The sequence below is a fragment of the Nuphar pumila genome, chromosome 7 (assembly GCF_984573655.1).
Source record: "Nuphar pumila chromosome 7, dmNupPumi1.hap1.1, whole genome shotgun sequence".
Lineage (NCBI taxonomy): Eukaryota > Viridiplantae > Streptophyta > Magnoliopsida > Nymphaeales > Nymphaeaceae > Nuphar > Nuphar pumila.
In genome coordinates, this window is record NC_143255.1 from 105,992,207 (window position 1) to 106,011,705 (window position 19,499).

The 19,499-nt window shown below is 36.4% G+C and overlaps 1 pseudogene across 1 annotated transcript; it reads right to left on the reverse strand.

Moving 5' to 3' along the window:
• Positions 1-1,685: 1,685 nt before the first annotated feature.
• On the reverse strand, positions 1,686-2,650 carry LOC149832780 (chaperone protein dnaJ 11, chloroplastic pseudogene; annotated as a pseudogene). Its single transcript, XR_016433131.1, has one exon. The product of XR_016433131.1 is annotated as a chaperone protein dnaJ 11, chloroplastic pseudogene (transcript).
• Positions 2,651-19,499: the final 16,849 nt, after the last annotated feature.

Here is a 19,499-nt window from a genome sequence, read left to right on the forward strand (position 1 = left end):
TGGCCATATATGACATCATATGAGATATGATGTATTCACGTCTCATCGGTAAAGACAAGATTTGTTTAGTATTGCGAGGAGCATAGATCATCCACAAAGTATCTTATTTCACAATCACATTGAAAGAAAAAGGGCACTGTGCTGTGCCGTAAAGTCAAGACAAAACAACTTGACTTGGGGGTGTGATCAATAATCGGTAATGGACATGACAAAGGTGTCCCAATGCATTGAGAACGACTTGTGACTAATTTATGCACCGCGTAAAGTAGTAATTGTTTATCCAACTCTTAAAACTATATTCTTTTCTCAATAAAAGTCATCAATGATCTAGAAGCTCCAGTGTCCCTCCACGTCCATACATTGGAAAAGAAGATAAAAAACAAGTGGGTAATGGAGATATATAAAGCAAAGTGGGACAACTCCATTTAGTTGTTTTGTCCTTTCCAAGAGAGAGAGAGAGAGAGAGAGAGAGTTTTATGAGCAAAGTGATCCTAGACTCACCAAAAGTAAAAACCAAACTCGCGTGTATTGGGTTGTGAAATACAATCTGAGCAGTAAAATCAGAGAGTCTTGAAGTACTGCTGGGAAAACATGGTGATGTTAGTGATTCAACTGATCTACTTCCACAGCCTCGAAGTTTCCATCTCATAAAAGGTACTTGGGGTTAGGGCTGGGAAGCCGCCCTAATCATATTTCATTGGAGGCCCATATTTCTTCATATTTTTTTTTTCATTGGAGGCCCTCAGCATGAGGCACATGCATGTGCCATGTTTCATTGGAGGCCCCAGGCGGTGGCCTCAAATATCAAAGAAGCCAGCCGGCCCTGCTCTTAAAAGAGAATATGAATAACAGGTGTTCGGCTTAGCTCAGACTTGTATAGACTTGCTAAGTAACAGAAGTATTTGAGTTTAAAACCTATTCCTTCTATCGCTAGAATGTGTGTATATACATATAAAACTGAAAATATGTGAATTAGGCATTTTTATGCTGCAAACATCATCCCATTATGATGCATAAGAAGAATCTTTTAAGGCTTGAAAATCAGATATTAAGATTCTTTTTAATATTCAAGCATCAAAATATCACATTTTTTTGCAAATCCAAACCCGTAGATGCATTCAGTGTGGTCCATTTGTTAGAAACTGATTGTTGGATATTGTATTTTTGATGAAAATGTGATATTTTTTGATGCTTGAATATTAAAAAAAAAATCTTAGCTGTTGATTTTCAAGCTTTAAAATATTCTTCTTAAACATCATAATTGCACCATTCAAAGCTCTTTTCATCACATCCGCAGGGCCTCATCCTCCAAAAAAAAAAATGAGAAAAAAGAAAGAAATGGCGTATAACGTAATGGACCTTCTTTAGTGTAGTTCGTTTATTGGCAATATATTATGACTTTCTTTTCTTGAAGACAAAGAGCCGAGAGATTAAGGGCTCCTCCATTTATTGATATTAATGTTGGAAGTACACTTAACTCGTCGAACAGACATCCAAAAAATAGCATTTTGAATCGAGTGGTTTTAACATAAAAATAGTAATTTTTCAATCGTGAATGATGCATTGTGAGCTGTTACTTTTTTTTAAAGCTATTAAAATACCTTTTTCTTTCTTCGACAGAGAAAGCTGGGGTTAGGAGGTCGATAGAAAATACGTTTTTCTTAGATAAATAAACCATGTAGTCATATCAGTATTGTTTTTTTTTTGTTTTTTAATCATATAAAGGAATCAAACCCACCAACCAAAATATGAAGATCCACAGGTAGACCTATATTTGTATTCCACGATTGCTTCCCAATTTACAGAGAAAAAAAAAAGACCTCAAATGGAAAGACAGAAAATGATACAAATCATCTGTAGCATGAGAAACGGTAATACGAGTCACCGGCGCTACAAAATCTACCGACCCATTCTACTGGGGCTTTTTTAAAATGACCAAATCACCCCAACACTACTCCAAAGATCAGATCTTTCCCTGAAAAACCTTAGTGAAGTTCTCGTCGTTATAAGAAGATACCAGGATATTTCCGTTATTTTTCCGTCCGGTTTCGAGCTAATGAAAACGAAGGGACAGGTAAAAGAACATCATCGCCGTCGGAGGGCAGCGGCCTCCGACGGCCGTAAATCACCAGCACTGGTCCGTCTCCCAGGTCCGGCGGGAGTGACCGGAAAACGATACCGACCGCCGGAAACGGACCCGGAGGATCTCGCGATCGTAATCGGCACGCTTCTCCGAGTCGGACAGGGTGGAGTAGGCGGAGTGGATTCGGATGAACTCGTCGGGGGAGGCGTCCCTCCGATTAGCGGTGGAAACGTCGGGGTGGACGGTCTTGGCGAGCCTCCGGTAGGCCGCCTTGATCTCCTCTCCGGAGGCGCCCATCGGGACGCCGAGGACGTTGTAGTGGGACGCTGGGGAGGCGCAAGGAGGAGGTCGCTCCGTCGAAGAGGCGCAGGAGGCAGAGATGGTGCGGAAGCGAGGCCGGACGGCCGAGAGTGAGATCGTCGGCCGGAGGCTCTCAGGCGGGAACCCGGCGGCCTCGGGTTTGGGGAGGAAGCGGGGCGATCGCAGCGGGGAGGTTGCCATCATCGGAGCAGAGGGAAGGAAGCGTGTGGGGGATCTAGTGTGGATTCTGCGGAAGGGATCCGAGAAGGGTCCGGAAAGAGGGAGGAGCTGCGGTCAATTTGTAGGCAGGGAGAGAGGGGCCAGGGTTTAACCAGAGTTAGGAGGTTGGGTTTAGGTATGTTGTCTGAGATGCTCATCTATCTATAAGGTGGCTGACTCAGCTGGGTTTAGCGTGGGTCCGACCGCCACTCTTTTTGTTTTTTATTTTTATTTAAAAAAAAAAATTAATTTTTGGGGGACACAAGTGAAGTGAGGTAACCATCTAGGGGTAGGTATGGCAGTGGACCGGGGACAACGGGGCTGGGCCCTGCCTCGCCCTGTTTGGACTGGGGATGAAGGGCATGAAACGGGGATAGAGGCAGGATGAAGGTTAAAATCTATCCATGTGCGGGGATGGACTTAAGCTTTTTTCTGCCCCGCCCCGTCCCATCCCTTCCCTGTCTCAATTCCCACCCCGCCCCATCCCCAATCCTTTAAGGGATGACTATAGACTAAAGGGAAACGGGCCCCTAACCCGCTTCACCCCCATTTGAACTGGGGATGGAGGACATGAAACCGGGATGGAGGTGGGGGCGGAGGTTGAAATCTATCCCCGTGCGGGGATGGAGGCGGGGATGAAGGTTCGGATTTTGAAACGGGGCGGGGGTGGAGACCCTGTCACCCGCCCTCGCCCCTGCCCCCGATCCATCGAAAGATTCTCTCTGCCCCAATTCGTGAATTTGTATTAAAAAAATCATAAAAGATACGAGGGAGGCAGTTCGGCTGCCAACGGATCCAATATGGTCAGATATTTGATCCAAGTCAGACACATTACTTTTTGTTTACGATCCTCTAATTAAAATTCGGATGTGCATTCAAATTGGATTCTGATATGTTCAATCAAATTACTTTCTGATTCCTGTCGTATTCAGATGAGCATTTTAAGTCAAATCTGGAATAGATCCGAAACAAATTATGATCCCATTGCATTTTTTACATGTAAATAGGTTGTTTTTGTTCTTTTTTTTTTCTGGATCCAGTATTACCATATGTAGGATTTGGACACAACCTTACCTCATCAGATCTTATTGGGACCTGTTGTTTATATTTTGGATTCAGATTCAGTTCTGACAAGATCTGGCCCGAGTCCGATCTGTTCGCACCTTTGAGGTCCTTGAGTCTTAAATAGTGGGTACCTCAAGATTCGCTTGTTTGGGATCAGAGGCAATCAAACGCACCTTAAGGGCATCTTTACTCCGCCCTCAGGATCATAGACCTAGTCGTGCTGGCTCTGCCTTACCATTACTGTCCTGACAGAGTAAAATTCTGTGGGCTTTCCTACAAGGAGTTGCCATGCTTCAGTTTACACAAGGGGTGACACTCATGAGATTTGAACCTAGACCGTCTGCCTAGCGGCCCCTACGATGCTAAACCTAGGGATGGCAGTGGACTGGGGGAAAGCGGGGCCCCGCCCCGCCTCACCCTGTTTGGACCGGGGATGAAGGGTATGAAACGGGGATGGAGGCGGGGATGAAGGTTAAAATCCATCCCCGTCCGGGGGTGGAGGCGGGGATGGACGTGCACTTTTCCCTGCCCCGCCCCGCCCTGCCTCATCCCCGTTTGAACCGGGGATGGAGGACATGAAACGGGGATGAAGGCGGGGGTGGAGGATAAAATCCATCCCGGCCGGGGATGGAGGCAGGGGTGGAGGATAAAATCTTGAGGCGGGGCGGGGGTGGAGACCTTGTCCCCCGCCCCGCCCCACTGCCATCCCTAGCTAAAACCCCTTTGGGGCCACCGATCCAACTATTTGATTCAACTCTGACGTGATTTAGATCCTTAAAGCCTAATACGCTGTAATGGTTTTCTCTTTTTTTTGAATTCTTTTTCATTGTAAACACACAAATTAAATCGCGCCAAAATAGGGAAAAGTGTCCCTAATGATCGATTGTGGGAAACAAGGCTTGGGCTTTTGTTGTTTTACTCACAAAATATATAGAGCCGTGGCATTTATAATTTTACCATCGATGACGCATTGATCTGTCATTAGGGAGAAGTGTTAGTTGTCTCAACAACTTTATGTCTGATACAACTTTTCAAACACCAAGCAAGAATCATGCATGAACTTTTTTACACACTTTTGTTATAGAGGTCATTCTCTATGCAGTGGCGTTGCATGCTTCGCATGCAGGTCTTCTGTTGCTGATCATTCATCTTGGAATTGACATGGATATACCACACCCATATCGTGAAATGTCAAGATAAATGGCTATCAGGCAGGTCGATGCATGCCGACCATGCAGCGACGTTGAATATAATGTGGTCTTTATTAATATCTTTAATCTTTGCGGTTTCTGTTTATTTGTAATTCGACCCTCACAAACTCACTTGAATTGAACTTGGACATGGACGGGGTTCACCAAAAAATACAAATCCATTGACATCGGTTTCCACACCTATTGATGTAGGAGCGGAGCAGAAGACCTGGGTTCATAAGGATCTATTTTTATTTAAATTTCTATTTTGGTTTTTGTATTTGGATCACTATATCATATCTATATTTTAAAGATAAATCCTATCTTTTTAAAAGTTTATTATAGTAATTTGCTTTAATTAGAATTAAGTAAAATCTCATCTATTTATAGATGAAAGATTTCTGTAGGTTAACAATGAAATGAGGTAAATCAGTTATTCTCTTTTCTTTTAATTTTTTTTCTTTTTTGTTTTTGATTATTTTTTTTGTATTTTTTTGTTTTTATCGACTTCCATACATAAGAATAGCATAAAATAGATTTTTCTCATAAATTGAACCCTCTCAATTTACATCACCTACTCTTCACTCTGAAGGGTTCATGAGAGAGAAAGAGAGACTTCAAAGTACCACAGTTTCATTTATCAAATAATTCTATAAGAAACAAAATTCACGTACTAGTACCAAAGGAAATGCAAAACAATCTTATAGCGTGCAGTTTCTGTCAATGAATCAGATTTTATCCAATATCCGACATAATTCAATTCCTTTTAGTTGCATTCGGAAAGCCAAAATCACACACCTAATTATAATTCGACAAATATCTGAATTTGATGGATATCTGAATCCCTTTACATGTAGAAAAGTGGATGTGGCATGAGGTTTTCACTATCTGAATTCAAATCATTTTAACCAACATCAGATTATTCTAATCCGGTATTGACCACATACAATCTGAATCTCAATGTTGTCTGTATGGACCTGTATCAGCTGATACATATGGTATGTATCATCAGAAAATCGATAGACATGAATTGGCTATTTTTTAATAAATATAAAAAATACTTAGAACTAATTTTTAATATTATTTTAATGATTTTAACATGTGTCACGTTCTAATTGATACAAAATATATTTTAATTGTACAAAATATATCACATGAGAATCGGTATAGGCCGATTCACCTGAATCGTTGGCCAAACGATTCAGGGCCGATACCGATACTGGCAACATTGATCCGAATCCGAACCCTTTACATCCCTAAGCATCTTGTTTTGTTCTTAAAAGTGTTTACCATGGCCACAATATGAGCAAATAAATGTGGGGAGCTTCTATATTGCATTTAAAGCAAAGTACATGGTCAAAATGCCAACATCAATTAAAGCTGGTGGATTATTTAATTGTACCAGTGACTTGTTAGCGTCTACACACGCGCATTTACACACATATGCAATGTCTAAACCTTGAAAAGATACCAATTATATCTTACAAAGTGGTCTTATAATAATTCTCTAGATGTGAAAGATCATTAACAACGCTTTAGAATGACTTTCCACTGCACCAAACGTTGCAATTCACATGGTTTAAATGTAATTTAGCATGGATGAGCTTCAATTATTCAGGCAGAAATTTAGCTCAGGCTTAGACTTTGGAACAAGGAAGGACATGGAAAGATATCGCTTTTGTAAATCATATATATAGTTGTTGGATGTATACTGGCAGTGGGCCTGCCTAACCCCAGCCTGCTAATTAAAAATAAATAAATTGCCTACTAACAACAGTTTATGAACAACCTAAATAATGCATGTCTCAAATGTATTTATTTTTTTTTTCACTTTGAGTATGCCAAATGCATTATTTTGTTCTCAAATATGGTAAGCGTATGACCAAGTCTATAAGGGTGGCGATTGGGCCAGCCCGGCCTGGCCCGATTAGGGCTCGACAGGCTCGGCCCATATTTTAGCTTGAGCCTGACTTGACCCAGTTATAATCGGGCTTGAGCCAAACTCGGTCGGAGCCTTTATTTACAACCTAGACCCTATGCATTTTGCACATGGCCCGATCAAGCAATCGGGCCAAGCCAGGCCTGAATTGAATTGAAAATACAGCCCGAACCTAACCGGGAACCGGGATGGCAGTGGATCGGGGCAGGGCAGGGCCCCGCCACATCTCAAAATCCTGCCCTCCATCCCCGCACAGGATTTGATTTTAACCTGCATCCCCGCCTCCATCCCTGTTTCATGTCCTCCATTCTCAGTCCAAACAGGGTGAGGCAGGGCGGGGCAGGGCAAGGCAAGGCAGGAACGGGGTGGGGTGGGGAAAAGCGTAAGTCCATCCCCAGCTCCATCCCTGCACGGTTTTTGATTTTAACCTTCATCCCCGTTTGATATCCTCCCTCTCTGGTCCAAACGGGGCGGGGCTCCATTTCCCCCTGATCCACTGCCATACCTACCGGGAACAGGCCGGGTAAATGGCTACCCCTTGTTGCTCAGTCGAATTGTGGGTATATATGTGTGCATCCACATATTCGCACTCACCAAAAACAAAGAATATTGTTTGTTATAAGGTTCATGAAGGGTATCCGGATCATTGTTTCTAGGCCTCTGATAACCCAGTTAGCTCACCAAATTGAACTAAAATAGTACAAAAACTGTGAGTTCTCTCTCAGATGTTTAATGCAGAATATGACAAACCAGTAGTTCACAAAATTCGGCGTCTCCCTTGCAGCAGATATTTTTGTAAAATTAGCTAAGCATTAATTAGGCCGGGTGATCTTGTCCATGTGCTTTACTGCAAAAATCAGTGAATAATCTCTGTTAATGTTCCACCAAGGGTTTGGTGAACCCTATCATTCATTTCTACACAACCACATATATTCTTTTATTTTACTTGTTGGGTGGCAAAGATTCCAATGGTGGGAATGGTTTTATATCTTAATTTAAGGTCCAATTTATGTTTGTTTCACATAACATAAGGTTTGCTAATATTAAACCTATCTATAGCTTATCCATAGCTTGCTGGGGCTGGGAAATGAGATAAGCTGCTCATGATCGGCTCGTAAAAGCTCGCTCAAACTTGTGAAATGGGGGTAAGCTCATGAAGTTGACCGTAAGTATGGCAGGCAAAGCCACCGTGGCTAGGCCACTGTTCCTGGGGTGGGTTTTTCGTGTAAATATAAAAAAGAAAATATCAAACAATAAGAATATTTTACATTTATTTTATATTATAGAATGAAGTTGGTTGAAGCGTTTGGCCTGCAAGCAATAAGTTTAGAGTTCAAATTTTATTGTTGACGAGTTCAAAACAATTATTTATCAAAAAATAGCCGTATTGTACAGCCAAAATAACATGTTTCTTGAAAAGCCTTAAAATTTTTCAAATTCGTCTGTTGTTCAAAATCGCAAATATTGTCATTTTTATGATCTTTTTAGCCCTTGCACTTATTGTTTTTCAGTGCGAATCATCTATATGCAATGTTTTGAGGTTTGAGTTTAAAAAAAAAATTGTATTTTTTTATAGGAAGTTATTATATTTTTTTATGCAAAGTAACTTAGGTATTAGAACAGTTTATCGGTTTGAGTTTGAAAGAAGCTTCACATTTTTTTATGCAAAGTTATTATATTTTTTATGCAGAGTAACACAAGTATTTGCAAGGTTTTGAAGTTCGAGTTAAAATTTTTTTTTATAATTTTTTATGCCATGTTATTACATTTTTTATGCAAAGTAACTTAGGTATTTGCAAAGTTTGTCAGTTTGAGTTTAAAAAAAAAATTGTAATTTTTTTATGTGAATTAAGGAATTTTTTTATTGAAGTAACTCAGGTATTTGTGATGTTTGGATGTTCAAGTTTAAAAGTTCATCAAACAGATCTGGATTAAGTATTTTCATAGGAATCTTCAATGCCTTAGGTGGATGTGCACAAGGAGATAAGGTCTACCGATCGACCTCCCTTCTTTAATGCCCTAACCAAAATTAGGGTTGAACCTCTTGGGACTTTGAAATTTCATTACAAAATATCTTGTAATTTGTGAAGTTTTTATGGAACCTCCCTTGTCCTATAAAAGGGGTCTCTCATTGTTAGCATAAGACAAGAAATCAAAACGATTGGAATGCTCATTGTTCTCTCTAGTTGGATGTCACATGTATGCAAGTTTATGAGAATGATGAAGGGGAGACCCCCGTACGCTAGAGTGAAAGACGATAGTCAAATACTAGGAGTGATGCCCTTGTGAGGTGTTGCCGCTACCTTTGAACTTACATCAACAAGTTTAGGAAAAGTTAAGCTTAAATTGTCCCGTGACTCTTTTCATACACAGTTTGATTTTCATAGTACATTAGAGCGGATTCTCTCCCAATTTTCAGAGTAAGTTGGTTTATACTGTGTAGACGATCTGCGATAAAAAAAGAAGAAGAAAGTTAACAAAAAAAACCCAACACATTACAGGCAAATGACTAGTTTGAGCAGTCAGTTTTTATTACAACTATTCTTAAATCAGGCCTTTGCCTGAAATGTGTTGGTGCTTTTTGGTTAACTTTTTTCTTTCGTTGCAGACTGTCTACATAGTTCAAAGCAACTCGCTCTGAAAATTAGACTTTGTATGAGAAGAGTCATGAGACAAGACAAGCTTAACTTTTCATAAACTTTTTTATGCAAGTTCAAAGGAGGCGACGTCACCTCATTGGGTCATTGAAATGAATGATTGTTTTAGCATGTTCATTTGTTAATGAATGAAATCAATTTGATTCATTGCAAATTTGATTCATTGCAAATTTGATTCATTGACAAATTAATCGGATAAATGATTGTATGATCATGTTCATTTGTTAACGAATGAAATAGATTTAATTTATTGTAAATTTGATTTATTGTTATTTTTTTATTCATTGTAAATTTGATTTACTATTAATTTGATGCATTTGTAAATTGGATTCGCTATCATTTTTTTTATTCGCATAAACTATTAAAAGGTAAAAATTGCAAACCCACGAAGTCCGCATAAACTTTGTAAATACATGATTTACTTTATAAATAAAATTTATGAAATTTACATAAAAAATGTGTGAACTTGAATAAAAAATAGTTAACTTTCTTTTAAACTCGAACCTCAAAACTTCGCAAATACTTGAGTTAGTTCACATAAAAAAATTACAAATTTCACATAAACAATTTGCATAAAAATAATCAAGGAATATCATGTTGTTTAGTATTTTAAATAAAAATAGGTTAAATTATAAAAGTTTACAAAAAAAGTCAAGATTCATCAACAAAATGAGTAAGCTTGTTTGTTCTTCAAGTTAATTAGGTTGTGGATTGAGTAGTCTTTTTTCTCAAATTTTGTTTGTTCCCACAAGAAAGAAAAAGTTATGCTGGCAAGAGGGAAGCAACATAAGAATAAGAACCATCTTTATATCTTAGTCCTCCAATACAAGTTAATCTCAATGATGTGTTCACTATAGTATTCATGAAATTAAAAACACTGAAATCTTTAATGAGCTTTTGCCACGAGTATTTTGACAAGCACAATCAAAGAGTATATTATTTTAACCTACTTGAAAGAAGATTCAAAGTAAAGTTACAAAGAAAAACATTTATTACTTCAAACCAAGCAACAAAATAAATTATCAATTTTCATATCTTGTCAACCTAGGTAGGCCAAAACTCTAATTGCATCCACAACATTATCACATGATCTTCAAAAAAATTTATCTTTTTTTTTCTATCTCCAATTCTAATTCCAAACCACACTTTTTCAACAGCTCCACAAACACATTGAAAACTTTGAGAATGACACTGCTGATTTGAACTATCATACAATATGAGGAATTTGTATCCACTATTTTTCTTGGGTGTTAATTCCTATTAGCAGCTTCCCATGGGCGTTATTTATTTCTATGTTTAGAGGAAAATTTTATGCTTTTAGAGTGCATTTGATGGTGCCGATTTTTTCTCCCCTCAGAAAAACTTTTGGGTTTTTGGTGGGGCCTACGTGCACCATTAAACACATGATAAAGTTCTCCTACCTTTCTGCTGTTTTGAGGAGTACTTCTCCCCAAAAAATAGAGAGAAAAAGCCTCTGGGGGGACCCAGCAAATTATTCTCCGTGATAAGTTTCTCCACCAGAGAAACTTATTACGTGTTGCGAACACCCTCTTATGGTTGGGAAGGCAAAAAAAATTTCTCTAAACAATCAAACATTGAAAATATAAAAGTCATTTGACGCCTAAAAAAATGAAAAAAGCATTTCACTTTCTGAAAATGTGTAATGCACCAGGATTTATATTGTTGCAGCCTGCTACATTTCTGAAGTTGTGTTATGCTAGTTTTCTATCCATAAAATCCATTCTCTAGTTTTCATTTCAAAATTTTTGCCTTATACATGTCTATGGTGCGGGTTTTTTCTTTTTTGATATTTTCCTATCCTACTTAATATAAATATTGATCCTAGATACTGTTCTTGAAGTTTGATTGATATTATTTTTTCATTATAGTATCTCAAGTGCATTAATTAAGTTTTCTACTTGGTAGTTTCTTTCTTTATAACATAAATGGCAGTCTCGGTTTTCATTTTCTACAAGATTAGTATCTCAGTTTCTCTTGTCTACAACTTTAAGGTTGGAAGCATGTTGATCTTGGACCTATGTCATTACGTCAATTGTCATCATTGCTTTTGAAAGGCAAGGTGAGCACTATTAGTGCACAAGTACTAGAGAGGGTTCATGCTCTGGTATTTTCTTTTCCAATTAATACCATCATTGATGTGCATTTCAATATTAATCTTGTTGCATTGTTATTGCTATTTGGGTATTTTCCAAATTTGAACCTACGTTCTTAGCATAATTCTAATATGCATCCATGTTTCAAAACATTTAAAGAATACACCTGCACTTTGTTATGATTAACAAAAAAGAATTTTATAGTTTTGGCATTAAAGTTGTGGCAAAATCTTAAATATGATCTTTAAAGATTTACTATTCACTTTTCTCTCTTTTTCATACTTCAGTTTTTCTTTTGTATAAATTGAACCATTTTTTTGTGGCATGGGGACAATGATAATCTGAATATTAATACATTAGGAAAATGAATATAAAAAATTAAGGAGAAGAATATATAATATTAAAACTCACCTAATTCATAAGTGTTTCAAATCTAGGTTGGCATATAAGACCAATCATATATTCTAATTATTGTCAGGTCAAATAGGAATATCTTTGTACTAATTGAAAGATAAGTTAGTAGTTACTGCATTTAATTTTAGAAAAGTTTGTTTTATCTACATAAACAAATATTTTGTACCTTTTTAGAATTTCTAACTGGTAGGTCTGTTTTTTAATTATGTTAAAAAGTTAGGTACCGTTTTGAGAATTTTCCTTTTTTTGGGGATAAACAAGTCAAAGGATTAAGGCTCCCTCCATTTCATTTATTGGAGTCAATGACTGATGCTACATTTATGAGCATCGCAATTTGGAAGCAAGTCAAAAGGCCAATACAAAGAAAAAAACTGCAGCATAATGACAGATAGGGATTTCTAATTCTCCATCATTCTTATCCTCTGCATCCTGCCTCAACTGGTTTTTAAAAAAGTCAACAAATCGGGACATTTTTATGGGTCCATCCCAACAGAGTATATCATGTGCGAGAAGAAAGATGAACAGTGAGTTGTAACATGCTCTACTTTTGTAAGGAACTCTGGTTATCTAGATAAAAAAGAATCAAACATGTGCTTATAAGCATTCCTAATGATTTTACTGTTATGAAACTGCAGAAGAGGTCAGTTCAAACTTGTACAAATTCAGTAATACATGGCACATTCAAGAGAAAGCCATGAACACAAGAGAGGCTAAGGTTAGAAGATGACTAGAAGCTTCATTAACAAGAAAACAAAAGCATTACAACCCTTATAGGGCACGACCCCTCTAGTCTTACTACAAGACAAATTTCTTTTACTTTGCCCTTATTCCTACTTTACAGTTTTACCCTCAAGAATAATTATATATACAATAAGAGGAGGGTAGCACAAAGCAAATGTAAAATACATATTGTACACTTAAATCCTCAACACTCCCTCTCAAGCTTGAGATGATGTAAACACCATCATACCAAGCTTGTGAAGGAATGACTGAAAAGTTTTGCATGACAAACTTTTAGTAAAACCATCTACAATCTAATGAGCTGTAGTGACATAAAAGAGAGAAATCACCCCTTCTTGATATGCTTTCAGGTAAAGTGACAATCAATTTCAATGTGCTTGATCCTTTAGTGAAACTCTGGATTCTTAGCAATTTGAATTGCACTTTGATTATCATAATGCAATGGAGTACTCTCACATAATTTGACTCCCATATCTCCAAGCAACCACCTTAACCAAATTCTCTCAACAGTAACTTGGGCCATAGGCCTTTGCAGTGGAAAGGGCAACTCTTTGTTGCTTCTTACTTTTCTAAGATATTAGGGAATCTCCCTAGAACATGCAAAATCTAGTGCTCAAATGACTATCTTGTGAAATCCCCCCAAAGTCTACATCACAATAAGCTCTCAACTCAAGCCTTGCAGATGAAGAGAAGAACAATGCATAATTCATGCTGCCACTGATGTATCCGATGATACATGATACAACTTCAAGATGCGAGGATCTAGGAGCACTCATAAACACAAAAGTGATTTCAGGTTGAGAAATGGTCAAGTAAATCAAACTCAACTAGTCTGTACACAGTAGGATCCTGAAGTTGCTCTCCATCTGAATGCCTTAACTTACAATTTGCTTCCATGGGAGTATCTACCTGCTTCTTATCATCAGCCAATCTAGCTTAAGGCTAAGCTTGTTGTAAAAGAATATACACAAGAGTGTGAACTTGATTATGAGGAAGCATTTAGCCAGTAGCCAAGAGGTAAACCATCAGTCATTTTGTTTCTTGCAACAAATCATGGTTGGTTCCTAAACTAGTTAGATGTGAACATTTTGCATAGAGATCTCAAGGAGGAAGTTTTCTCTATAGATTTAAAAACATGGATTCTACTGGTCTCCTCTCCATCACTATTTTTATCACAAAGGGAAAGGTCCTATTACGCTTTTGCTCATTTATTTTGATGATATTATTATCATAGGAGACTTGGTGAACACATCAGGGAGCTTAAGATCTTGCTCAACAAGAAGTTTCAAATGAAGGATTTAGAGAGGATAAAATATTTTTTGGGAGTAGAGTTAGACATAACCTATGTCACATGGGTGCGGGTGTGGGGGTGCGGCACTTTAAAAAACCTTGGGTGCGGGGGTGCGGCAGGGCAAAAATGTAAAAAATTATATATATATATATATATATATATATATATATATATATATATATAATTTTAAAGTTTTAACAGTTAACATTGTCATAATATCATTCATCATGCATGCAATATATCAACCTAAATATCAATCAAATAAGTAAAGCAATTACATAAATCAACCTAAATATAATTCAAATAAGTAAAGCAGAAAAGAACTAAATTACATACCAAAAGTATATCCTACAATGTATATGACGATGAAGTAATGGATCTTAATAATTTTCTTCTTCATCATCAAATGCATCATTAGAAGTAAGACTCGGCTCAGATAAATCTATGTTTGTCATATTGAAATCATGCACTCCCTCGAAGTCACACTCTTTTGGGTTTATATCCCAAAATTTGGATGTTCTTTGTCTGCATTACAAATCCAATTAGAAAATGTTAAATACAATACAAGTATATTTAAATAAAAAACTAAGAAATAATCAAATAACTAAGAGAGCAAATTAGTACATGTATTCATCATTGGTTCATGAAAGTAGTGGATGATTTGAATGAACATATACTCAATCCTTTGCATGCTTACTGGTGAGTTTGTTTTTCTTCATGTTGTGGATTTGAGAATATGTGCTCTAATTTCTTTCACAATAAGATGAACTAGCAGGTTGCGATAGCAATCTTAATGAAAGACGTTGGAGAAGAGGTGTTTCTGATCCAAATGTTGACCACTATGTGATAGGATCTATATTATCCTCTTCTCTCACGAATAATGCTTGTCCATATAATCTCGAAGATGAAAATTTTTCAAACTCTTGTGTGAATTGATTTAGAAGATATGTTTCTGGAAAAAGTTTTATCATATACATATTTCTATGTCTTGATAGGTCTGGTCTAAATTTGGAAGGACACGACCAATACCACCTGCCTGGCACTTTTTGCATAATATTTTAGACTAAGAGAATGTGTCATGCAATGCAAAAGAGTGTTGCTCTTATCCCATCTTCTGACTAAAACTGAATGAATATGGTTAAAAAATTCTGAATCATCCAATGCAGGATTTTTTTCTTCATGTTTGAAAACTATAAATTGTATTTTTTCAATTATATTATCCCACATTTCATAAACTCTGTGAAGCATGGACTCATCCTTATCAACTTCTCTTAATATTTCCCAAATAGGTTGCGTAAATTGAAGAAAGTATATCACTCTGTCCTAAAACTCATCATCAACAATGAATTTCTTAATTTCTTGATCCTTGACATCATCATCAGCACGATAGAATGTCCAATTTTCATCAGTCACCATGCTAACCAAAGCATTCTTCACTTTTTGAATCCTCTTCACCATCACAATGATGGACGCAAAACGTGTTTCAGTGACCTTCAACAATTTCAGGTCAGTCGCTAAGTTGCGATGGAGTTTGACACATAACTTTTTCATTGCTAATCTGTCGCTAATTATCGACGAAGTTTGAGATATAATGTTTTCATCGCTAATTTCGCAACAAATTTCAATTTTAGTGATGACTACTTTTCTCTCGCTAATCCGTCACAACTTTGAGACAGAAATAATCCATCACCAATTTTTATCCCTAATTAATGTTTTTCTTGTAGTGCAGGTAGCCCTTACCACAGGTTGTGACTTTTAGGATTTAAGGGGTTATGTATGATAATCTCAATACATCCATGCATACAACATGAACAGAATAAATGGAACTCCAATCTAAACAGAATTTCATCACAATGCATGTTATTATCAATCACACTGACATGATATCATAAACATAATATATTTCTAATATGGATGACATACCATAATTAACATATATATCACAACTCATATGTATATGCAATCATCTCATGCATGGTCATTCAATGCATATCATGTTCTCACTCAAAAGCTATCATGCTAATTCACAACATTACAATAACATGCAATGTAAAAAAGGTTTATTTACATCTATAATTACTTATAATATCCCTTACCTCGAGTACGAATATTGTGCTCTAATCGCAATCGAGTCTCAAGATGCTTTGAGAGTAGAATCTGAACATTACATAAGCACATTCGTATTAATGCACAAAACCTCTTAATATTCACACAAAATTACCAAAATACCCCTCCTGAATTGACTCGTGAGACCCTAATTTTTGTATCCTTTATTTGAATAAAACTAGTAGACTAGCATATTCCTCTATGTGATACGAGTCCAACTACCTATTAAATATAACATTAGCACAATGATGGTTAACAACAAAATTCCTAATGCTTTTGACATTTCTTTCAAAATCTTCAATCCATGAACATAAAACATATGCTTTGAATTTTATTCTTTTTTGGGGTTGCAGATGCTCTTTAGGGCCAGATTCAAACTGTGTGCTACACAGGGAGTCCAAAAAATATGAGGTTACTCACTTTCTAAACTCAACGCTGCACTTTTACAAACTGGAGCATTGTCTGTAATAATTTGTACTATTTTCTGATCACTCACTTCTTTTATGACTTTTATAAACAACTCCTTCAAATACTCTGCATTTTTATATTGCCCAGATGCATCAACAACTTTCAAGAATACTGGGTCACTAATCGAATAAGCAATGAAATTGATCAGTGGACACCTTTGAATATCTGTCCATTCATAAAAAACAATAGAAACTCTATTTTGCTCTCATGAATATTTTTTAATCTCCAGCAACCTCTCCATATTTGCCCTCTCTTCTGCAAGAAGTGTGGTTCATAGTTTTTCTGAGCTTGGAGGCAAATAGTCACTCAAATTACAATTTGCCAAAGATGTTACTAAATCCTTAGAACATTAAATCAGCTTATAGTACAATCATTTTACAATATACAATTATACACACAGTACACACTGTCAAATTTGTTGGATTTTATCTCAAAATGCAGAAAAATAACAGATGGAAAAGAAAATGATCCATACAACTTGGTATTTTTTATGATCTAATATGACGACCTAATCAGAGCATAAGAAGACATAACTAAGCTAGAAAGAGCACATTAATACCTAGCATAAACTAAACCAACAATTTTAGCCAAATTAAAAAAACAGAAAAAGAAAAATAGAAATAGAACAATGCTAACAGAGAGAGAGAGTAATGCCCCAAAAATTTTAACCTTAATTATAGTTCAAATATTGAAATTTCGAGACCAATTTTTTTTTGATAAGTATAAGTAAATCAGATTCAAAAGAAAGAAATTGCAGAGGCTTTAAAGAAAATGAAATCAAGAAGGGCAGTTGGCCCAGATGGTATACCTATCGAGGCTTGGAAATGCTTGGGAGAGAAAGGTTTATAATAGTTAACAAATCTTTTTAACAAGATTTGGCGGATAAATAAGATGCCTAATGAGTGGAGGAAGAGTACTTTGGTGCCTCTATATAAGAATAAGGGTGATATACAAGATTGCACAAACTATCGTGGTATAAAACTCATGAGTCATACTATGAAACTTTGAGAGAGGGTGATTGAGTGTAGGTTGAGAAAGGTTGTCATGATATCGGAGAATCAATTTGGTTTTATGCCTGGAAGATCAACTATGAAAGCTATACATCTTCTTAGACAACTTATTGAGAGATATAGAGAGAGGAACAAAGATTTGCATATGATTTTTATTGATTTGGAGAAGGCATATGATAGAGTACCTAAGGACGTTCTCTGATGAACAATGATGAAGAAAGGTGTTTCTCTCAAGTATATTAGTACAATTAAAGATATGTATGAAGGAGTAGTAACCAATGTCCGCACTTGTGGAGGGGTGACAACCAATTTTCCTATAACGGTTGAGTTACATCAAGGATCTGCTTTAAGCCCTTTCCTATTTGCTATAGTGATGGATGAGCTTACGAGATCAATTCAAGAAAATGTGTCGTGGTGTATGTTGTTTGCTGATGATATTGTTTTGATTGATAAGTCTAGAGCTGGGGTTAATGCTAAGTTAGAATTATGAAGACAGACATTGGAAGCAAGAAGCTTTAAGTTGAGTAAGAGTAAGACATAATATATGGAATGTCAGTTTAGTAAGCAACGAAGTAGTGATGGGAGTGTAGTGAAGCTTGGTGAGCAAGAAATACTGGTGGATGATTGTTTCAAATATTTGGGATCTATCATTCAAAAGTATGGAGAAATTGATGGAGATGTAAATCATAGGATAAAGGTTGGGTGGATGAAATGGAAAAGTGCAACTGGAGTGTTGTACGATTGTAGAAACAACAAGATAATACTACAGATACATGTAAAGGGCAAACGATACTTAAACAAAATAAAAGAAAAGAAAAAATGCATTTCATTACCCATTTAGGACATTCATAGAACTTTCTTTTATAATTTTTTGGTATCACTGATGTAAACATAGTACATTCTCATGGTTGCTTACATTTACAAAAAAGTATAGCTTGCTAAGCCAATGAAAATAATGAAGTTGTGCAACATGCTATTAAGCTTTAACTCAAAAGGTAAGAACAACCAAAATGCTTAGTTTGAGATAAAAAATGACTCTACAGTGACTTTGTATGGCAACAAAAACAAGCAAAGACTACACGTGCTTTCTAATGAACACGACGCCTGATTACAGAACCAATCAATCATCCTTCAAAGTAATGTAACCTGTAAAACAAGACCAATAAATGATAATAGGAAGCAAGTGAAGATGTAAGAAATGTTGTCGAACTAAATCATCTACAAGATCCATCTTCCTCACTGATAGTACAAATCAACAATAAAGATGCAAAATTTTCACACTTGAATATGCACTTCAAAGAGTCCATATTATTGACTTCACTAGCAAAGAAACTTAAATCACCTCAACATTTATCAATTCATCTTCAATAGCTGACCTCTATAACTATATCTCAAGTACATGTGGCTCAAATTGTCTTTCTCGGGTAGTTTTTGTGTTAACCACACAATATAGATTACTAAGATTCAATACTTTTAATTCAAAAATGACTAAAAAATATCATGTGACTATAAACAAAGAAGAGAGTGGGAAAACAGAATGCCTAGACAACACATTCAACTCTGATTGATGAATATCAAACACAACTAAAGATCATGTTCCAACAACTTCCACCAAAACCATCAAAGTATTCCTTTCACTACTTTCATTCTAAGCAATAGTCAAAGTTATCTGCATAAATAATCTTAGGAGAAAAACCAGTAACAAACATGTAAAAAAATCATAATGTTGTAGAAGAACAAGATGCCCATACAATGAACAACCTAAAATTCAAACAAAAAACAAAATGTTCCTAATTCAAAACATGCAGAAACAAACAACACAAGACTCATACGAAACTCATCTAAACCAAAACCTACAACAACATATAATTTTTCATCAAACCAAGATATCCCACCTACCAA